Source organism: Panulirus ornatus, chromosome 34 (assembly GCF_036320965.1).
Source record: "Panulirus ornatus isolate Po-2019 chromosome 34, ASM3632096v1, whole genome shotgun sequence".
NCBI lineage: Eukaryota > Metazoa > Arthropoda > Malacostraca > Decapoda > Palinuridae > Panulirus > Panulirus ornatus.
Window position 1 is genome coordinate 3066280 of NC_092257.1, and position 24390 is coordinate 3090669.

At 44.3% G+C, this 24390-nt stretch overlaps 1 long non-coding RNA gene across 1 annotated transcript in view; it reads right to left on the reverse strand.

Moving 5' to 3' along the window:
- The window catches only part of LOC139759778 (uncharacterized), a 57535-nt gene extending 36389 nt beyond the window's left edge, over positions 1 to 21146 (reverse strand). Inside the window, exon 1 of the long non-coding RNA XR_011715144.1 lies at positions 21022 to 21146. This is a non-coding gene — a long non-coding RNA (uncharacterized lncRNA). The remainder of the gene's footprint in view (positions 1 to 21021) is intronic.
- Between the last annotated feature and the right edge of the window lie 3244 nt (positions 21147 to 24390).

Genomic DNA, 24390 nt, shown 5'->3' on the forward strand with positions numbered 1-24390 from the left:
GGTATAGATAGGTTCAGTCCACACTATGTTGTGGAGAACTGACCCTCACATTATGTAGTGGGGAACGTTGTGGGCAACACCACACCATCACAGCGAGGGGATTTGGGGCACACACCACACCAGGTGGTAGAGGATCGAAGCCCAACCCCACACACACACACACTGTGCCTTACCACGGGGCACGGGGTCGAGACGCATGCCATACACTGCGACACAGTGGTCAGGATCATACCACACCGTGGGGCTTTTGATAGGCCCAGGCTGACACAGTATGAGAGTCACACTCCTGACGCTGTACTATGTCAGCTACATTGCTGACGCGGTCAGCGTTGTGTCTCATCTCATTCAGGAGTTTTCAGGAGGCTGAGAGAGGAACTGTGGTCAGTCAGTCAGCCAGCCAGCCAGTCACCCAGTCAGTCAGCCAGTCGCCCAGCCACTTGGCTATTCTCGTCTCGTCTGAGCGTCGTCACCTGTTCGGGCAACGTCTCCCCGATGCTGAATTATCAGTGAGGCGAGGCCATCTGTCCCTAGCCATCCATCTCCCTGGAGACTGGGGCACAGGGCCAGTCCTCTTCTGTAGAAGTGCCGAAAGGTGAGTGAGGGGTGAGTAAAGAGGTGTTACCTCGCTCCTGCCTCGCTCCCTGGGTCTTGCCTCATCTCTTTCCCGGTCCCTTCCTCATCCACTGGCCTCACTGGGCGAGACACTGGTCGTTACGACAGCAGGTAGTCACAGGTTAAAGTGAGCGAGTAGGGAGGACAGCAGGCAGTGGGTATGACAGCCTGGCATTTGACCTGAACCTTAAGCCATCATGCCCTTAAGGGTCAAGGTCAATAAGGCTACGACGTCGTAGCCAAGGGTTGTAACATCGTGCTCAAGGGTCGTACCGTTGCGTTTAAGGGTATTAACGTAGTTTTCGATGGGAAATGATGCACTAAATGCCAGGTCCCTAAATCACCTTTAATTAAAGCTGATTGTTCACACAGGATGGCAGTGCTTCATTACTGGATGTGATTGGCTGGTAGACCATCCCTTGCACGCCAATTGGTCGGCTTAATCCCAAACGTCATTATCAAAACAAATGCTGTGCTGAAACGAGTCTATTGTCGAACCCTGTTGGTTCGCCCGCTCCCTCCTGCTGATTCTACAATTTTTTCCCCAGGAATGGAACCAGAGTTGTTCGCAAAGCCCAATATGTATTAGCACATCACAGTGGCTAATTAGCTCCCTCACCCTGTGCAAAAAAATGAACTAGAGAAGTTAGCGTGCGAATAAACAATTTTGTACCTTATCATCCAGATAAAGATAAGATGCTGTATACAAGATACTCAAATACATAATCCGGATTTACACTGTTATATAATTCAGAGGGTCTGAACATATTGCCACAGGATGACTAAATTCATAAAGGCAACTATAAACGCTTCGTGTATTGGAGAATTTTTGAACATGAAATACACTCTCGCGTCTGTCAAGAATAAAATGATATTTATAGAAATACAATTCTATACGTATTACTCTTAAGAGAAATATGTCATCATATATGACATAAGATAATTCAACCTGTCATGTATGGGCGTTTCGATATTGTAGATACGGATATTGTATATATATATATATATATATATATATATATATATATATATATATATATATATATATATATATATATATATATATACCGCCTGTATAGTGGATTCGGATCGTATTTGTTTTGCGTCAGCGACATGTTGATCCGGATTCGTTAAAGGCGATTATGCTTCTAAAGTCAAGACATCTGAAGCGCTTGTATTTTGATCATTACGTCATTGTGTATCGACACGGGATCCGAACCTCCACGGCGGGTGTGGCTGTGTCGACCTACCGGAGCTGGTAAACCCAAGTATTGGGACCACTAAACCCAACACTGAGGCCATTAAATCCACATAATGGGTCCACTAAACCCATGTACTATGGCCCATAAACCCATGCATTATGGTCTCTCTCTCTCTCTCTCTCTCTCTCTCTCTCTCTCTCTCTCTCTCTCTCTCTCTCTCTCTCTCTCTCCCCGTGAAAGATAATTATGATATGCAAATCTCTCTGCCAACCTCGGGAGACCCACAGGATGCGCTTACGAGCGAGGTGTGGGGGGGGAGGGTTGTGGGAAATGTGGGTTGCAGTGGGGGTAGGGGTGTTGTGGGAGTTGAGAGAAGGGGGAGGAAGGGAGAGAAATACCTGACTCAGACAGGACACACACACAAACCGTTTTCTTCTTCAATCCTGAGAGATACACCACAGAGCAACACAGACGCTGTCTTTAACTTTCACCATTAAACTTGTTTTCACTTTTGGCTCCGCTGTGCCTCGGGGCAAGAGGAGGCTAAGGTGTCAAGACAACGAGGGAGAAAAATAGCCATATGGATTACTCTGTTTTTCGCTGACGTTTTACGCTGCTTAGCGAGACAGCCTGCACGCCTGACGCAGCCCAGGATTTGGGTGGAATGTCTCCTTTGGGATCAGCCAGGGGCGATAGTCCAAGAATATCATCATCATGTCAACAAAGGCCGTCAAGGGTGAGGCGTTCGAGAGCCTTTACTACATTAAAAACATACTACATGTAGGATTAGATTCCCCTTCGTCTTTTATAAGTTAGAATTAACATCAATGGTCGTAGTGCTGGAACCTAAGTTTGTGTGTTCACCTGCGTCTGTAAGGGGTCGGGTTCTCTCATCTATAGTCAACTGGGTCCGATCTGGCCGGAGGGTCAATCAGGGTTACTTGGGTAGGGTGATTTTTTTTCCACTATAGTGTGATGGAGCGAAGTCTTTGAATACTCTCTCTCTCTCTCTCTCTCTCTCTCTCTCTCTCTCTCTCTCTCTCTCTCTCTCTCTCTCTCTCTCTCTCGAAAATACGGAGCGCTATAGAGCTGAAAGAGAACGTAATGCGTGTCATCTATTTCCATCTTGGGGTGGATTGGTATTGAAGGGGACAGAGAGAGAGAGAGAGAGAGAGAGAGAGAGAGAGAGAGAGAGAGAGAGAGAGAGAGAGGCGCTCCTAGGCCTCTTAAATGGGCCTGGAGCGTCGGTATGTCCATTCTAGCCCCGAGGCGAAGGGTTGTGAATAGGGAATAGGGACCTTCTCTCTCTCTCTCTCTCTCTCTCCTGCCACCACGCCTCACGTAAAAACACGAATAGCTATCTCTTCACTGGAAATATTGGAGGAATATTCCTTCCCTTACAGCCAGGAGAAGAGTATTCTCTTTTTACCCGAAGGACAACATCTTGGTGCATCGTGTGATGACATATGCCTACAGAGTTACTCAGAGGTAACTGAGTGCTTGCGTCTGTGAGTGCTTGTGAGTTCCTCCCGTGCAGGAGTGCTTCTATCAGCAAGGACGAGAGACCACAAGTGTCCCCAGTTTAAAGTTTCTGTGTACGTGAGTTCCTACGTCCATTATCACACTCTCGCATCACCATTTTTCCCCAAACATGGTTCGAATAATTCCTTTCGTGCGAGAGACAAAAAGACAGTACGAATAGAGTTCGTGAACCTCATAAATTCCCTGTCATAAATAAGTCGACCAGTATAACCATTCTGGTCTCGGATTCCACCACAGGTATCCGGGTCTTGTCAAGTGTCGGTCATCGCTGGAACAAACAAGGAGCAACTTGAGCGAAGCTTAAAACGCAAAAACATGGAGCAATTTCAGTTCAGCTGAAGACATTACAAAAATTTTGAGGCACGAGACGAGACCAGGGTTGACTTGGTTTTTTTTTTTCGATTCAAACTTAAAAGATCAATTAACGGCCATTCCCCAGGTTCAGGGAATGTCATCTCATCCATCTTGTGCCTCAAGTTTTAATACCTGCAGCGACTAATGCACGGAGGGGAAGCAGGGAGCAGACAGATGTAAAGTCTGAGTCTCGGAAAATGGATAGGACCAGCACACACAGAGGTGGGGTACATGTAGTAGTAGTTCCAAGGTCCAGAATCCTCGAAGTAGTTTTCATATCTTTTCAATTTCCTGTTGTTACCTCAAACGCAGTATATATGCTGTTTCGTGCCTGATAGAAATGAATAGAAATACAACGGAGAGGAGTCGGATTCAATAAGTCATTGATAACAAACGTTGCAAACACAAGAAACATGAAATTCAAAGTCACAGGCGAAAGCAAACAGAAAACGGAAGAGAAGAATAAGTTTTACACATTGTTTTCAAGCGAACGACATAGTCTCGCTTAACACTCGCTCCATACTCGTTTAAAATTCACTAACCATCGCACTCAACAGTCATTTAGTGTTCACTAAATAGTGAAAGACTTGACTCAATCGCACTCAAAAGGAAGATTTCAAAGGTGAAACAAACTATTCCTTCGTGATAGAGTCAGCTTGCATGATGATGGTGGAGGAGGATGCTAAGAGACCTCGTCATGTGTCCACGGGCGTAGTGCTTCTCATCTCCAAAACTTTGAGCCAGACTTCTGACCTGCTCAGAATGACGCTAGTTCAGGCATAGCGAAGGTGTGTGTGTGTGTGTGTGTGTGTGTGTGTGTGTGTGTGTGTGTTGGTTGCCGGGCACAGTACACACAGCTGTTCATCACTCTCCTCATTCAAGACTCCGTCTCTACATATTGTGATGGTATAGAGTGATTGTTCTTCGATACCTCAAAGCTTGCTGACAGCCATGGTTGTAATCCAAGGGCTTCGTTCCCCCCTCGTAAAGGAATCGTTTTTCATCTGGTTTCTCGCGCCAGTTATTTCCATATTTAGATTCGAATGGTAATCTGCTACGTGGAGGGAGACGGAGAAATGAATGTGCGTTTCTGTTGCTTCCTCAACACGACTGTGGCCTCGAGGAAGAATGGGAAGCCTGGATGGGGTTTGTGTTCTCACAGGAACTGTTTTCTTCTTCAACAAAAAAATAGATTTGTTTTCGGTAGTTGTAGACCGATGTGCTTCTTCAGTGGGTATTCAAGTTTTTCTAAATTGTTCAAAGTTTATTCATCTATCATGAATTTTCATTTGTTTATCTATTGCTGTATTACGTGTCAGATTATCTCTGTCTATTTCGTGTGGATCTCAGCCATGTCTTCCGTTTTCTTCCTCGTGTGCTGAGTTTGCAGTTCTTTACTTAATTCAAGTCTGTTTCAACATATCTTTGCTCGCTCTTCTATCCATTTTTTTCTCTATACATCTTGTCCATAGTTTTACCTCCCTGTGTTTATGGCATCCTGTGTAGAACTGCTTCAAAGCGATGGGAACCGAGTTCTTACTTTACAGGATAGTGTTCGATAGGAGGAAGAACTGCGTGATTTCTTTCATGAGGTTTGAGAGAACAATGTGAGGAGTGTTCCTCAGCCTTCGATGCCTACGTCATCAAGCTACGCTAAACTCGCTGACTTGTGGTCGTGTTTCACAACCAGATTAAGGAGCCAACCCACCTGTACCTGGAACCACTTTCCCTCCTCTCCTCCGACACGCTCCCATGCCCAGGGGATATCAAGCAGTCTTCTATTGTGCCTGGAGATACTGGAGGTTGCCCACCTTCAGAAACTCCAATACAGTAATAGGCATTTCAATCACATATTTGTATTTTCTACAAATAAATACGATATTCAGTACAGTATAAAGTTTGTTATGAATATCTGGATACGTCGTTATTGAAAAACCTAAATATTGGGCAAGTTTGTTGATTTGACGATATATTAATTCCGGTTTATGTTTTCATGTTCCTTTCCTTACGACTGTATACATTCCCATATCTCGTATATCATCTAGTTGTTGAAATAACGTGTTTGTTCCTCTCTGCATCAACTTCCTTCGTTCCTGGAGAATCTATCGTAATCCCTCGTCCATAGAGATATATACGAGACCCCGGGCTAGATATAGCGGTGATGGCCGCTGACAACTAATATCAGGGTTGTCGTGGAAGGCGCCACCCTTGGCGGGAATTGGTGTAGGTAGGCGTGACGATCTACTGACGTTTGGGTATATTAGTTAGCTGTCAGGTAGAAGGGCTAGACGTCTCTCGTGACGCCTTACCTCCGTCAGGAGTGACCCAGCACGAAGCTGGTATGATAGTGGCTTTCCACATACCTCATGGATCCCTGGGGGAACATGAGTGATGGGTAGATGATGAGTGGATGAATAGATGAGTGAGGGAGGACACTCGAGAGCCTGGCGGAGGCTGGAGGTGCGAGGAAGCCCTGTCAGTGCTCCGCTGTGATGCCAGGCAGCCGACGACGGCGGCCCTGACGGAGGCTCGCTCCGCCGGAGGGCGCCCCGGACCTTCATGTCTCCTACGGTAGATAAGGACAGGATGATATCCTGCCGTGATCTGTGGCGTCCGGCAGGATCAATAATCTGCTTCCAGGTATCCGTGAAAGGGAAGCCCCGGGCGGCCACACCCCTCTGGTCGCGATGAGAACCCCCGAGTGATTCTTGTGGGTTATAGTGGGTCGTAAGGTTGTAGTGCGGGTTATAGTGGGTCGCAAGGTTGTAGTGTGGGTTCTAGGGGGTCGCATGGTTGTAGTGTGGGTTATAGGAAGTCGCAAGGCTGTAGTGTGGGTTATAGGAAGTCGCAAGGCTGTAGTGTGGGTTATAGGGGGTTGCAAGGTTGTTGTGCGGGTTGTAATGGGGTGGCAAGGTTGTTGTGCGGGTTGTAATGGGGTGGCAAGGTTGTAATGTGGGTTGTTGTGGGGTCGTAAGTTTGTAATGTGGGTTGTTGTGGGGTGGGAAGGTTGTAATGTGGGTTGCTGTGGGGTGGCAAGGCCGTAATGCAGGTTGTAGGGTCCCAAGGTTGTAGTGTGGGTTAGGCGGAGGAGGTTGTGGAAATAGGAAGTGGTGCTCGAGGGTTGTAGTTCGAAGTCTCGAAAATAACATCGACCTAGCTTGCCCTTGTAACAACATGACCTGACACAGCTCAAACGTATCGCATCTCATCCACACGAGACATGATCAGCAGTCATGACGTGTGCCAAACTTGGATCACAAAACATTTTCATCAGTCATGGACGGAGATCCTTACGATAACCAGACCTTCAGTGATAAGAAAAATATCAGAAGATAAAGGGGAAGAAAAAAAAAATGGTTCAGTTTCATCTCTTCATTGTAGGTCATACGACGAGTCCTCTTTAATATCATCGAAAGATTAATATAACAACAGTTTATGACGCGGAATTTTAAATAAATCATGGTATATGTGACACGACAATCCCACGGTAAACTACCTGAAACACAACACTGGAAAAGAGAAGCACTTCTGTAAAACAAAATGATACTGTTATATCCTTGTTCTGAACCGGTGAACCCGAGACGGTGAAGCAGTGTTGATTCCATCTCCGGTGCTTCATTTCACAGGATTTCAGATTTTGTGATAACTGTTTATCTAATTTGCCGTTATTTGAATCTGTGGACGAGCTTATATCTTTTTTCTGATCGGATTACCTACCAATGTGGGCAGCCATCACGAACATACCACTATAATAACCCCACATTTGTGTTTGAAGCAGAGGTTGATTCAAATGAATCCGAAATGATAGCGGGATGGTCGTGATTCGCGCAGATATGTATATGCATCTCGCCTTACAGTTCATACTATTAATACAGCCTCGCGTTACAATGAAAAGTGAATGATGAAGAAAATGAAAAATGAAAGGAGAAAGTGAATGACAAAATGAGATGAAAAAGATATGTTAAGATGAAGAAGAACTAATGAAGGAAAGAAATGCTTAAAGGAAAGAAACAGGAACAAAAGCAGATCACCATCAACAAAGAAAAACAAAAACATCAACAACAACAAAACAACAACTACAACAAGATTATACCCATCAACCCAACCATAAACAACCAACCACAACCCACCAAACAGGCACCAACCATAAGCAACCAACCAGAAACCTGCTCTCAGCTACGGACAACCACTGACCCTCCCCCATCACCACCAAACAACCCCCCCCCTCCATCACCACCAAACAACCCCCCCCTCCATCACTCAGGTGTTTAATCAGCCACCAGCTGACACACCTGAGGTTTGCCTTCATGGTTCGGCCATGACAAATGACTGTTTTACCAAGTGGGTGGAATAAAGAAGAGCTGCGCACGTGTCTCCCCCTCCCTGCACCTGCTCTGGGGAGTGACTGTCTGTCTGTGGCCTGGGGAGTGACTGTCTGTGGCCTGGGGAGTGACCCTGAGGCCTGGGGAGTGACCCTGTGGCCTGGGGAGTGACCCTGAGGCCTGGGGAGTGACCCTGAGGCCTGGGGAGTGACCCTGAGGCCTGGGGAGTGACTCTTGAGGCTTACAAAGTGACCTTTTGACCTGGTAGTGATTCTGTGACCTGGGAATGACTTTGTACAGGTACTTATACAGTGAGGAATTCATGTTTATGTACTGCTGATTTGTACAAGGTATACAATCCTATAGTTATGCAATAATTTGGGAAAGGAATATATATATATATATATATATATATATATATATATATATATATATATATATATATATATATATATACTACGATTAGTATATACTTACTATACATACGCATCCTTCCGTGAAATCATTTGGAACAAGCAACCATGCGGAAAATTACTTTTTGCTCTTCTGATTAATTGCTTTTCCTATGAACCGAAATGATGAAAAGCTTTTATATGCCAATTATCAACAGGGACCAACCTGTTAGTATATCGCCACAGCTGCATAGAAAATGGCCAAAGATAATCTGAAATTCCATCTTGATAAATGCTGTAAAGCTTTGAAGTCTAATCTCGTCCAATTCTAATAGCCAGAATCGTATGGTATTTGAAGGAAAAATGTTCCCTATGGTGATGCTGTCGTATGGCAGATTTAATATATTCATGATATCCTTGATTAGACCTTCGTCAATTATTTCCCAGACTCAGTACGTGCAGGATGGACCCATTGCATCCTTATCCTCTCCTAAATCCCTATAATCCTATATTCAATACACAGTTACCCCTATACTCCCTCATTCTGACCCTTCATCCCATACTAGATTTATCCTTTCACCCCTATCCTTCCCTGCATCTTACACACACACACACACACACACACACACACACACACACACACAACAGTAATCCTTGTCGTACTCCCACAACACAACACCCCAGTGATCTTCTTCCCTCCTCCTGACGAGTGTCCTTCTCTGCTCTGCATCTCCCTCAGACCCTGAGCATTTCTCATTCCCTTTGCTCTCCTCCATCCATGAGGAAAGTCGCGGAAGATCCGGTCCCCATGGCCTCTCTCTCTCTCTCTCTCTCTCTCTCTACTCCCCTTTGTTGCTGTGGCTGTCCGTGGCTTTGCTACCATCTCCGTCGAGGTTCCCAGCCAGGGAGGAGCATAGCATAGCCCTACGCAGTCTCAGCCACGACTGGAGACTCACATTCTCTCATGGACGTCACAGCAGAGGGAAGCAACAGCCTCCAGCACAGTGTACGCTGCTGAAAAGCCACATCACCTCCCGCACAGCCGGAGTCTCGGCTTACATTTCCCCGAATCATTTTTAATCAACTTTTCTCAGCTAATTCTTTTCTGAAATGATTCGTTCCCGGGCTGCAACTGTTCCCTTTTATCCCTCCCTAACATTGTCTGTACACTTGATTAACAGTTATGAATATTAAACGTTAATCCTTTCTCAAGAAATTGCTTCGTTCCTGAATAGTCAATGAAATCCCAGCTATGTAATCACCAGGTCTGCGCATATGTTGGTAGTTATCTATATATATATATATATATATATATATATATATATATATATATATATATATATATATATATATATATATATATATATATATATATATTTTAACATGTTTGACGTCAGAGGCTCCTATTTACAGCCAGGTAACCAATAGATTATGAAGTGATTGTATAATGTGAAGGAGGAGGGAGGAAAAGCCCAGATTCCATGTGAATAGTTAACTATCGTATCAATCCTCTCTGTCTGTGTGTCAGTGTGTGTTCACCCCGTCTCTCTGTCTGTGTCAGTGTGTGTTCACCCCGTCTCTCTGTCCGTCTGTCAGTGTGTGTTCACCCCGTCTCTCTGTCTGTCTGTCAGCTGATGTGTGTTCACCCCGCCTCTGTCTGTCTGTCAGTGTGTGTTCACCCCGTCTCTCAGTCTGTCTGTCAGCTGATGTGTGTTCACCCCGTCTCTCTGTCTGCCTGTCAGTGTGTGTGCTCATTTCGTCTGTCTGTTTCTGTCCTGGGAATCTATGTGGAACCATAGCATGTGTCGAGCAGTCGTCAAAAGTGGACACAAAAATCATTTTTCTTTTTTTTTTCCATGGGGGAAAAAGGAACAATGAATTGTGGAGTGTGCATTATCAAGCAGTGGATGAGGTCGCACACACACACACACACACACACACACACACACACACGCACGCTAATCAAAGGGAGGAATATGGAAGGTAAACTTCCCGTCTGAAATTCTCGAGTTGATATATATCCGGAAACTCCTTTGTTGTGGGATTTTAACGCAGTGAACCATCCCATTTCCTTGCATGATTAACACAATGGTTTGAACGAGAGAGAATCAACACTACACTCAAATTATTTAGGAATCTCTCCAGTAATACAAAGCACTCTACATACGGCGAAGCGGACTATAGGCGATCAAAACATATGTGGCTGAAGCAAAGTTCGAGTCTTAAGTCTGAGCATCATGGGGCGCTACATGGTCACGAATCCCTTTATAAAAGACTTGGGATTCATAAATCTCGAGCCAGACTCCATAAAGGAATGAAAACGTGAGTCATTTGATTTCAGAAGGGCAGCTACTGGGTAAAGGCCACCTGGAGCTGATGTAATTGCAGCGAGTTAAACCATATATGATTCAGATAACGAAATTATGACAGATATTGACGAAAAAGGAAAATGGTTCGCTACGGAATATTTCTGACGGCAAGATTTTGGTGACGGTAGAAGCTTGAGGTGATGAAAAGCAGGAAGTTCTATAAAGGACATAATGATAGTGTAGATAGAGTTCTCAAGACAAAGGGGTTAGCGGTTGGGGACCTGTGAGGTCTCCCCTTGAAAGCAAAGGTGGTAGGCGTTGAGAATAAGCCTTCGTGAGATATGGTATCTTAAGATAAGGGGTGAGTGTGAAGAGGGACTGTGTAAGATAAGGATTACGAGAAAGATATTGAGAAACAAACAAATGGAAAAAATCTGAAAACGAAAATGGAACTGAATTGTTTCAATCGACCGTGAAACAGAACCATCAGTATATATATATATATATATATATATATATATATATATATATATATATATATACATATATATGACTAAACTCTGAATCAACTGCAACAAAAGCCTGATTCATCTGTAATCCTTTCAGACAGCCTCCCCCCAACACCATGTGACACAGATCCACCTTGATATGAAAGAGGAAATTATTCCCCTCCAATTCTGTTACCGAACAATCAATTTTACAGAATTGCTTCATGAATATTTAACGCTCGGTGGAAGCAGAGTTCAACAGCAGTTAGCCAAGCTGTTCTCCTGGTAATTCCTCTCTGCTAGAGAGGCTTTTGGTCTCCCAGTTCACCCCAGTTAACGAGTTAGAGGAACAAGGTTTGTCTGTTCCAGTACCGAAAGACCATAAAAGGTTAAGATATGAGTGAGAACAAAATGCTGTAGTGATGTATGACTGGCATAAACCTACGGGGCAAGACAGAGGCTGGATCTTCAGACAGGAGCGAGGAGAAGGCTATTCAGATGGACGGGAAATTATCTTAAGAGGAAAGGAACGAGAGACGAATGCTAGAGTGGTGATCTCATAGTGGGTTGAGGTCATCATTGACGTACTGCAGGACTCTGTTCTAGGACCATCCCTCTTCTTGATCCAGGTAAATGACTAGCCACAATGACTAGCCACAATGACTAGCCACAATGACTAGCCACAATGACTACTCCAACTGAGGTATGTGGACGATGCCAAGGGCACGAGGGAAGGGAAAAGTGAGAGGAGGATTGTAGCAACTTATGAGAGGGGGACCTTGAAGATCTCCTGAGTTGGTCTGATACATGACTGATGAAGTTCATCTGAAAATGTGTCGTAACGAGGATGGCATACGAGGGAAAGAAAACATCAATGTCAATATTCTCTACCAAGAGAAATTTAGGAGTCGATCGATATCATTAGTCCTGCCTGAGACCAAAACATGACTAATTGTCTGCTAAACATCAGCATTGCATTTAAGTCCATTGGTAAGGAAATGTACAGCAAGCTATTCACATCTTCTGTTCTCCCAAAACTTAACTCTGTTTCACAAGTTTCGTCATTCAAGCACAAAGTAAACTAACTGAAAAAGTGCAGGAGAGAGCAACGAAGATAATACAAAAGTCAAGAGAGCTGAATTACAGGAAAAGGTTTGAAAAGCCTAGAATGTATCTACTATGGACCAGAGGAGAATGTGAAGAAGTGATCTGATCACAACCTTCAAGTTTGTAAACCAGAATGATGACGTAGAGAGTAAACAGTTCCTCTAGTGACACAAGGAGAGAGCAAACAGTGTGCGCATGTGCATGTGTGTGTGTGTGTGTGTGTGTGTCAAAGCAATGAATACTGATAAGAGAGGAGCAACATTAATATTGCTCTGGGACTCTCGGAATCAACACATGTCATCCTCAAACATCCCGCTGGTCCTGATGGGCTAGCGATGACCCCACGATGTCCCAGCTGTGGGACGAGGGTCACACTCACCTGGGAGCAATACAGGTGGTGCCAGCTGGTAGAATCCCAACACTAGGTCTCAGATACGCATACCGTTGTACCCTCACTTCCCATTTTCCTTTGGCTTTCCTTTGTGCTAATTTCCTTTGCACTTCCTTATCCACCAATCCTCCACCAGCTCAGCTCCCTCCCTGTCAAACATGATCGTCTTCCCAAGCAGCTGGGAACACCAGAGCGCTACCTGCTACACATGATAATAGCTACACCTTAGCGTTACCTGCTACATATTATACTAGCTACACCTTAGCGTTACCTGCTACACATGATACTAGCGACATCTTAGTGTTACCTGCTACACATTCATAACAAGGTGTCTCCTGACGGAGGGATCTTCGACCTCTTGCAAGATAGAGTTCTGGTGAGATTCGAGCTCTTGTGTCTGCATTATCGAAGGCAGACAGATAGACAGACTTAAAAGACAAGTTTGACATGAATACATCTTGTGGTCTTTTTGAAATATTTGATACGAATATCATCAAATGGATACATGATGATGACTTTATGAAAAAAGAAAGATATTGACAGACTGAAGGTCTTAAAAAAGTACCTTTGATCAACATTATCAACGGTATTCATAAAGTCCAAAACCAAATATTAAAAAGAAATACTGGAAATAAAAAAATAAAGTACTCCCATTAAAACCAGCTTGTTCAACCACCTCCAAATATTTTAGAGAGGTCACATACGTTATTGAAAAGAGGTCAGGGGTCGACAAGCACATCTTCCCCCCCTTGCCTGAGTGAATGTTTTTAATCACAGGTCAAACCCCAGGTGCTTCCGGTGTACCTTATTATCCTGAGGCCAGGGATACACTCCCCAGGCCAGGGATACACTCCCCAGGCCAGGGATACACTCCCCAGGCCAGGGATACACTCCCCAGGCCAGGGATACACTCCCCAGGCCAGGGATACACTCCTCAGGCCAGGGATACACTCCTCAGGCCAGGGATACTCTCCCCGGTCCAGGGATACACTCCCAAGGCCAGGGATACACTCCCCGGGCCAGGGATACACTCCCCGGACCAGGGATACACTCCCCAGGCCAGGGATACACTCCCCAGTAACATCTGTCATGCTCGTCTCTCGTGTGTTTCAATGCGTAACTGTGTTTTTACCAAATTCTGAGCTCCGCATCTACGACCTCTCCCTAGTTAAAGGTGGGGAGAGAGAGAGAGAGAGAGAGAGAGAGAGAGAGAGAGAGAGAGAGAGAGAGAGAGGAGAGAGAGGAGAGAGAGGAGAGATTTTCGATCTCGTGTACCGTAGACTTCAGAGGGTCGAGCTGGTGAAGATTAGTGTTTTGGCATATTCAAGAGCAACTCTCTCTCTCTCTCTCTCTCTCTCTCTCTCTCTCTCTCTCTCTCTCTCTCTCTCTCATGCGTCCGACTCGCTGCATGAGGAACGTGAATATTGGTAGTCCCAGTATTCGTCCTTCGTCAATATCATCTGGCAAGTAAGATGGGGACGAACGGTAGCCAAAATATCACGACTCGTTTTTAAGATGTTCCGGGAAGGGACTATTCATTTCCGGCTCGAATTACGGATAAGTAGGAATGAGACTTGCACATGGCGGGTGGCAATAATGATCTCAGAGCTCAGGAAATGTTCCAAGAAGGTAAATAATAATAGTCACCATATAACATTTACATTAACTATATGTGATTGGTCACGAGTTATGGTTGGACTTATTCAGAGATGATGAGCAGTTTTCTGGTCGCTGGAGTGTGTGTGTAAAAGATGGTAAAATTCACCAATGTATTCTTTTATTCTGGTGTTTTGTCGTACACCAGGCAGGTCAGTTGGTTGCTGCTAGCCACCAGTCAGCCTGCTGCCAGATGTTTGGTGGATAGTGTTGTACGGTGTTGAGAAAGATGGATATGATTTTCATGGAATTTTGAAGTTCATCCAATTATTACAGTGTGCATCTGTATCAGTGTATACGTGGGTCTGTGTCGGTAAGCATTTATGTGTAGACTTTGGAACGTACATGTATGTGTGTTCACTTCCCTATGTGTGAGATACGTACATACATACATGTCTCCATCACTGGAAAATGATACTTGGGAAAGTGAACCCCATTCCTGCCCCACTGGATCATGTTGATCATTCCTGCCCCACTGGATCATGTTCCCTATCTGTGGCCTACCGGCTCATGTTCCCTATTAATGGGCTACCGGCTCATGTTCCCTATCTGTGGCCTACCGACTCATGTTCCCTATCTGTGGCCTACCGGCTCATGTTCCCTATTAATGGGCTACCGGCTCATGTTCCCTATTAATGGGCTACCGGCTCATGTTCCCTATTCGTGGGCTACCGGCTCATGTTCCCTATTCGTGGCCTACCGGCTCATGTTCCCTATTCGTGGCCTACCGGCTCATGTTCCCTATTCGTGGCCTACCGGCTCATGTTCCCTATTCGTGGGCTACCGGCTCATGTTCCCTATTCGTGCATAAGAGGATAATGTTCTCACAACGGGGAGGTCACTCACTATCAGTCACCTTCACAACTGCCTTGGTCTAAGGGGGAGACATACTACATCTGGTCCCATACCTCCTGGATCTTGAACTTGTAAACAAAAATAGGACAGCTGGTCATATCAAACCTTCCTCACGTAGAATATGTAAACAGCAAACAAAATATACCTACTCCACTTGAAATATGTAAACAGCAAACAAAATATACCTCCCTCACGTAAGATTTTGTAAACAAGCACATAAGTGTTATTATACCTCCCTCACGTAAATCTGTAAACAGGAAAGAAGATAACGGATCATATCATCTCCCTCGGGTAAAAATTTGAACAAAAATCATTTTGGTTAATGAGAACAAGGAATTAATTTCATTTAGAGTGATTAATGCAGTGCTTTGGAAGACGTTGATTGCATTAATCTTTCCATGGAAGTGTTGCTTGGAGTGTCTGTATCTGTTGAATGTGTCTTAGATTCTATATCTGTGTCTATTGTCTGCGTGTCTTTGGTTCTGTGTTTTTGTTGCCAGTGTCTTTGGTTTCATGTCTGTTTCTGTTGCCAGTGTCTTTGGTTTCATGTCTGTTTCTGTTGTCTTTGCGTTAGTTTTATGTCTGTGCCTTATGTCGTATATCTGTGACTCTTGTCTGTCTTGGGTTCTATGTCTGTATCGATTATCTGTCTCTTTGGTTCCACGTCTGTTGTCTGTACGTCTGCTGGCTGTTGGGATAACCTCTCTCTCTATCTCTCTCCACCCTTAAAACATTGGTTGAGATTAGATGTTTTTTTAAAGGCATTTATAAAGCTAATAAAAAATGCGCAGTACCAGCCCATTTAAACACGTCCAACGCACAACTGCCGTACGACATATTTCACGAGGCTACTGGCAGCGGTCTTAGCGGCGGGCAAACCAGTGGGTGCCAGGCATAAGATGTTATATCATATTTTCATTATCTATTCATTTTTTCGTATCTTTTGTTTTTATAGGGAATGTAGGTCCTTCTGATACTCCTCTGGGAGCTTCGAGGAGGCTCTATACTTTGACCAGAATCGGATTATAACACCTAGGAACCCCATAGAACAAAACAAAAGACGGTCTACCTCTCACCCATGGTAAAGGGGATGCAATCACCTTCTGATAATACACTAGACGTATGACACCTTCTGAGGAGTCAACCTGGAGGATTATGAAAGTGGAAGTGGAATGCAGTAGGTTTGCCAGGGGATCTACTGTGAACCTGGGCAGCCAAGTGGATAACATCCGACATGACAAAGGATGATATTGCATCACAAGGACATTGTTATACTTGTAGGGAGGATTGATGTGTTGGAGGGGAACTGAACCCTGATATTACACTTCAGACATTATTCCATGTGTGAATCATATGTCGTGATGGATGGAAAGACAACACGACAGACAATGGCCTCATTGTAGGGTCTGGTGTGGGTGAATCACATTTGAATATCGTACGACGCAATCAAATGCTCCTCCCGTCTCTGTCCATCGTATAGAGGAGAAAAAGACAATATAAAGAAATAGGTATGAAAGAAGGGTAAAAGAATGACGGACTCCAAGAAGAAAGGAAACAAATAGTTAAAGGAAACGTTTTAAAAAAAAGGAGGAAACTTTGACGAACGCCTCGCGTAGAGTCAACAAGTCGCAAGGTTCGCCTTCGGGAAAGAATTATGGCCATCAGACGCACGGGAAGACGAAAAGTAAACGATTCGAAGAAAAGGTGAAAAGAAAGACCAGATTCATAGATTTTTAAGCGTTAAAATGGAGAAAACCTACAAGAATAAGATGAAATACATATACCACAAGGGAAGGATCACACACAAGAGAGGGCGAAGGAAACATCACTTACGTGATGAAAACTTAAGATCGAACTCCCTTAACCCACCACTAAGCGATGTGCTTCCTATATCTTAAGTGGGATACAATACCACAAATGACTGGTATAGACGATAAAAAAAATCTTGGACCACGACGTCTATTGCAATAGAAAATATCCCTGATACTGAAACGTTATGTAGCTGGTTATATAGACTGCATTTCTCTATAACTATGCACGATTCGTGAAAGCAGTTGTAGTAATTATTGTGTTGAAGCAAAACTACCGGGAAAGTCGAGATTAGAACAAAATAGAATATCAGAGCGGCATAGAACCACAGAATACTCACTGGATATTATCTCTGGACAGCGTCCGTGGTAGTTGATGTAATCGCCGCCAGGTGTGCCGCCTACAGCGATATATGCATGCATTATAACGAACTGAATTGCTACGCTGCCGTAGCACAAGTGGCGGTGGGCAAGTGGGGCGCTACTCCGGGCCTAGTTGTGTGGGTTGAACTCTTCGCTGAATGATACAAGCCACAGTGTACACTGCCAGCTGGTAAAGCCGGTGTCGAATTTGAAATTGTTGTCGTGCACCTGCGCTAATTCATCACTGGGAGGAGGAGAAAAAGTTTCCTTAGTCGAGGAAGGGAGAAGAGATCGCTTCTCATTGACCCCTCTCTCTCTCTCTCTCTCTCTCTCTCTCTCACTCTCACACTCTCTCTCACACACAGTCGTACATGGCCCGACCAAAAGGGGAAGACTCGCCCTTGACAACCTCCTCCTCCTCCTCCTCCTCTGCTGGACGTCTGACGTGTTTCCATCGTCTACTCGAGCGACTGAATGTCCCACCACATGTGTCACGCACCGATCAACGCCACACACCCACTTCACGACACCCAGGCAGCGTTGAGGATTTATTCTGTACTTCAAACTGTCGATAGTTTCTTAACCTTTAACAGTCGGAGGTAGTTTTCCCCGGTCCTTAAGCGGTGGTAGGAAATGACCCCACACACCAGAAGGGCCCCGCCATGAACGGGTCAAAGTGATCCTAAAATCTAAAGGTAACTGGTCCGGGTTCCTGGGGAGAGAGAGAGAGAGAGAGAGAGAGAGAGAGAGAGAGAGAGAGAGAGAGAGAGCTCGTACGAGACCTTGATACCACACAGCCCGAAGGCTATACAAGGCATGTTTGTGGCTGGCCGGCCCCGTCTTATGGGGTCGTACGGTCACTTTGCGGCCGGAGGTCAGGCCCAGATGGGTGTGTGTGTGTGTGAGAGAGAGAGAGAGAGAGAGAGAGAGAGAGAGAGAGAGAAGATAGAGGCCGATAGAAGATTAGAGAAGGTCTAAGGATGAGGAGACTCGATATAGGATGGAGATGTTTTGGAGATTTGATGGAAACAATGGATCAGGAGCATCGTGGAGATACCTTGAACCCCTGGTAAAGGGGATGGTTTTTTTTCCCCCTAGGGTGGCAGTCTCCACCCACCGAGGCAAACAAATGAAGCATACTGGCTTGTCCAGCGTGCCACTTTGATGGCATCATTCGGCCATCGAGAGAAACCAATCTCCAGGACCCATTTGCGCTTGGCTGAAGGTCAACTGGAGATAACCAGAGAAGAGCCATCAATAACAACTACGACAACTCAGTCACGAGAAAGGTTGTGATCCAATCCACCAGGGGAAGGTTGTGATCCTATGTTACGGGAATGGTTGTGATCCACCTGACCTTCGAAGCAAGGTCCTCTACTTCCACAGACAAAGATACCAGGATGCCAACAGAACATACTAAGAATATCCTTGATTGGCAATACATTTCCCTGTCGCTATTGGTCACCTGTGCATTATAATACAGAGAGAAGCAGAAAAGCCAAAGGACGAAAGTTTACTCAAGTCTTATGCAACACCCTGTCCAAGCAAAGCCTTATGCAACATCCTGTCCAAGCAAAACCTTATGCAACACCCTGTCCAATGCTCTGGAGATGTCGAGATTCTCCAAAGACCCTGATATGGAGAGAAGGATCAGAGGTGAGTCACAACAGATATAAAGCCAACAACACACATTACACTGCGAAAAACCATCGTGGTGAAGAGAAGGAAGGGAATTGGATTCCAATTCCTTGGGAAAGTAGAGGGTTAAGGAGTGTTACACAGGATCTGATGGCATACGGAAGTGAGAGCGATGCTATAGTGTCTAGAACGATCTCCCTCAGTGGGAATAAAGTGCACCAAGGCGTGCTTCCAACAGCACTTTCTTCTGTTATCAACAGTAAGTTATCTTGTTACTGTTTGTATCCTGCTGTTGTCAACAGTGTTTTCAGCTAGTAAGGACCTACGCTCTTAAACGGCAAATCCTTCTACTCAGAAACGGTTGTAAATGTAATTCACAATCGATCACTATTGAGAAACTGATAATTATCGAAACATTGAAAAACTGAAAAAAAAAAATAGTTACATATCTATCTATTGTTTATTTCCATTCCTTATTGTATTGTAAAATAATTCTGCGGATTTCACACCACATCAATTCACCCCATAAAATACGTCAATATTTTATTCGAAGCAAACGAACCAGATTATAAAGAAAAATGAAAAAAAAAAATATCAATTATAAAAGAAAAATTTATCTAAAAGAATTTGGACAACTCACTAGGTACATTTCTTCTCGTTAAAACTCAAATATATTTTCAATACAAGGAATAAAAAAAGATATACGCAGAAATACTGATGAACTAAAAGTGGTGAATTGTTTTAATTTGTTTTATAGCATCCCATAGTCTGTTCACATGACGCAACTATTATATATATATATATATATATATATATATATATATATATATATATATAGTTCGAGCTCAGGGGGAAAGGGTAGTGTTGGGGTACCGTTCAATCAAAGTCACATTATCATCCTAATTCCCGTTTGTATTACAGGATGGCGCCTCTGTTAACTCAAACTCCACTGACCACCTCCTGCATCACTAGATGCAATATGCTTTAACATCAAGCTGAAAATGGCTAAGCTAGCGCCTCTGCTACACATCTCACTTAAACGTCACCATAACACAATATTACACACTTACAATGATTACATTTTTTTTTTTTACTTTATATAGATATATAACAACACCCTCCCGTGACACATGTGGAAAGTTTTTGCAAAAAGGTGTGTGGGTCTGGGGAAGGAGAGTCTATCAGCAGGGAAAGTTGAAAGAGGAATTGAGCAAATGCTGAATATTGAAATGCTGTAGAGAAGATAAATGGGCGACAGGGAAATGGGGAGGAAGAGAGAGAGAGAGAGAGAGAGAGAGAGAGAGAGAGGAGTACAGCGCCAAATATACGGAGGAAAGTAAAACTAATTGGCTTTAGTTGGGAGGGGGAATGAGGCATTCCCCAGCGTTTCAAAGGAGAATTTGTCCACTTTCTGAAGAGAAAAAAAGGGGGAGATTGTGATTTTCAGGGATGGGGTGCGCTGAAACCCGACGAGTTAGGTATCGGCTGGGATGTTTAACGTAAGGAGGGAGGGGGTGCTTGTCTCTTGCTCGTTGCTACACTCACTGGTACGACCCTGAGACGAGACGGTACGACCCATGATCACGGCAAGACGACGACGCTTGAGCACGTAACCACGACCATAAAACACAAGGATACGATCCATGAACACGAAGGTACGACCGTTCAACACAACAGGGCGACCTTTGAACACGACAGAACGAACCTCGATCACGACCCGTCAGCGTAATAACACAACACTTGGGTGACGTGGTTTTAAGTGTTGGGTTCAGCCACTTACCCAAATCTCGTACCGTCGTACCCAAATCTCGTACCGTCGTGCTCAAGAGTCGTACCATCGTGCTCAAGAGTCGTACCGTCGTGCACAAGAGGCCATGTCTTTATACACGTAAATCTCTCGTCAAAAACAAGCCTGGCATCCCTGATAACCCCCACACACAGCCATTAAGACTACTACAAACACCAACCACAATGACACTTACCTTCACACACACACTCACACACTGGGTGTCACCTCACACTGTGTTCCCGGCGCTTCCGTCTCACTCACAGACCCAGACAGATGTGAGGAGTTCCCTCCTTCCCTCACTCCCTCCCTCACTCTCCCTACACTCACACGAAGCAATCGCTGTGTGGGAGGGAGGGGGCGGTTGGGGGCGTACAGGAACAAGCCTCAACAGACCAATCAGAGCGCAGCGATTCCCCGCGCGGGGCTCGGGAATATACTGAGGCAGACGAACGAGTTGGTGAACGAGTCCAACAACCGTTGACCTGGAGGTGGCTCATCACACTGGTCATTCCCGCGTGACGGGAGATGCCCTGAGCAAGGAAGAAGTTGAAGTATATATCAAATTTCGAAATCGTATGATCATTTGAGATGTAGTTCATAATGAACGTAGGTTAATTATGATGAGGGATTACTGACAGAGAAGTAATTGCTAACTACCATTCCAAGGATGATTTTGTACGTGTGTGTAGTGCGGCCCGCTGAGCAATAATGGCCTGCCTGTTTATTTATATACATTTCTATACACATCTCTCTACTGTGTGCGTCACTATACTCCTGTTTACATGTATGTGCGTAATATACATATGTATGTATGTACGTGTGTGTGTATACAAAATACTTGACAATAGGCTGTCTAATTATCCGTCTGTCTATCTGTCCAGAGAGAGAGAGAGAGAGAGAGAGAGAGAGAGAGATAGAGATAGAGAGAGAGAGAGAGAGAGAGAGAGAGAGAGATGAAAGAGAGTATGTTCCTCGGTGTCCTTCACGGGCCTGGCAGATCTAACTTAGGTCCAGGATTGAGGTCCAGCGATGATGAGCAGCGATCCCCCCCCCCCCCCCCCCCCGCGCATCTACCCCCTGAGGCAGCAGCCAATATTAGTTCTGGCAACAGCCGTGACCACGGTACTGTGGTTGCGCTGCGCCCGGACCCCAAACATCAGAGATAAGAGAGAGGGACGAGGAATGCAAACACGAAAACTTGTAACAGATCACTAATGGTAGGGATTACGGAGATAGATAGATAGATAGATAGGTAGATATGCGCCTCCCTGGTGAGAGAGAGAGAGAGAGAGAGAGAGAGAGAGAGAGAGAGAGAGAGAGAGAGAGAGAGAGAATATCTAAGACACTGACAACACCCCTTTCCTCCCTTCTCCCGGGCCGGCCAGACGCAACATAATATCGCTTGCTTGACCCTAAGGTCCAGTGACAAACTTTGGCAATAAAGGTCATTATGGAATGCTGCAGAATGCGGGAACTCGCCTTAATTGCCCTACCTGTTGGCAAGTTGCCTTTGTATATTACTCTCCTGCCCCCGGCACAGGGAACTAATAACATTCAATGATAATCTTGTGAATTAACTTCTATCAGCCTCGGGTGTTTATCTCGTGTGATGATATGGGAGATTAACCTTTATGAACTTCTTTCAGTACACCAGATGTCTCTTTACTGTGTTTAATGTTTACTTCTCGTCTGGTTATTCTGTCTACTGTGTTTATAACTGGCAGAAGTCCTGTCTTTGCCTAATTGTTACGTCTGTCTATCATCTGTTTACCAAGTATTTGTTTATTACGATCATTTGTACGTCTCCCTGTTTGCTATTGGATGGTAAACGACCGTATTAGTCCACCTTCATTATATAACCCTGACATAAGTTGTAGTATGGGTCCTGCCCGTAACGGAGACTGTGGTAATGATAATTCCGGGTCATGTAATCGAAGCAGCCCATTACGCCCAGCAGGCTGGTGGTGAGGTCATCCCATTGACAATCATAAACAATCTAAAAACAGATAATTTCCTCTTATTAATATCAACAAACAGTTTTTTTAATAGTCAAGGTAAAACCTAATCAATGAGGATTGCAGCGGAAGGGTTATATGGCCGACGCGTTGCGTTCAAACCCTTATTACTTATTTATCTATTGTGCTGTGGGCTCAGGGCATTTCTGCACCCTAAACAGGGTGGTGAAATTTAATTGCATTTGCTAATTATGTACGCGTGATTGTTCACGCACACGTAGATAATAATATACAAACTTTTAATTGGAATCTAACTTGTATATCATCAGTCACTTTCCAACACTGAACACATATTTCACTTATGATATATCTGTACATATATATTTGGGGACATATATCATTTCTATATAATGAAATATTAAGAGTATTGAGTTCTATTTCTTATATGTTATGGGTCGTGAAGGCTCCCCTTCTCTCCCGTAAACCATAGGAGGGTTATTAATTACCCCCCCCCACCCACACACATTACCACCCCCCCATCGTGACGTCACTGGCACGTGATGATAACAAGGTGGGGGATTAGGGGGGGGGGGCGCCTCAGCTGGACGTGTCGTCTCGGGTAACATTAAAAAGGAAAATAATTTCGTTATCTTCATAGGCATAATCTTTCCTATATCTTCTTTATCCATATAGCTATAATTTTTTTCCTATAACCCCTCACCTATATAGCTATGATCTTTCCCATAATTCCTTATCTAAATGGCTAGAATCTTTTCTATAACTCCTTATCTATGTAGCTATGATCTTTCCCGTAACTCTAAAGCTATACAAGAATTCAGCTTAGAAAAATCGGAAGCTCTAGAAGCTCTACCAACACCAAGTGATCAGAAATGCCTAATTATAGAGCATTGATCATGTGTTTGTATGGACATAGAGGTAATCACTGTAATCCTTGTAATCCGGGATTCCAACAGATTTATGTTGACAGGATTATCTCTTCCCTACAGTGTAAAACATTATCACTAGAATATATATATATTTGCGTTTTATATCCTCTTATTTCTCGCTGTTGAATCTGTCATGTATTATTCTGAGAACCATCTTAATCTGTGCTCAGTGAGCTTTCTAGTTACTTCTGAATTTCTAACAATATATTGTACGTTTCCGTAATGTATGGTCTCCATTTTTAATTTTCCATATTCCTTTATCAGTCTTATTTATCCAAAGATTCTGCACTGTTCTTAAGGTTTAGTTCACGTTCGATCAATGTTTCATTTGCTCTCTTGTGATGGAGACAAGTCATTTTTTTTCCCCACAGTAACACACTCATCATTAATATTGTGGCTCAGGGCAAGCTGGAAAAGAAAGGCCTGAGGACAATATAGTGTGTGAGAAGGTTCATTCGTGTTTGCTGTGGCAGGTGAGCTGACTAGGTCTGACATGGTTTGGTCATTTGGAGAGGATGTGTGAAGAGAGACCGACTTTGGAGATCTATGTCTGTCAGAAGTGGATGGATCTAGTGGGGACAGAGGGACCAAGAGAGAGATGGAAGGATGGAGTGAAGGAGACTTTGGGATACAGAAGGGTCTGAGCATTTTGGATGGAGT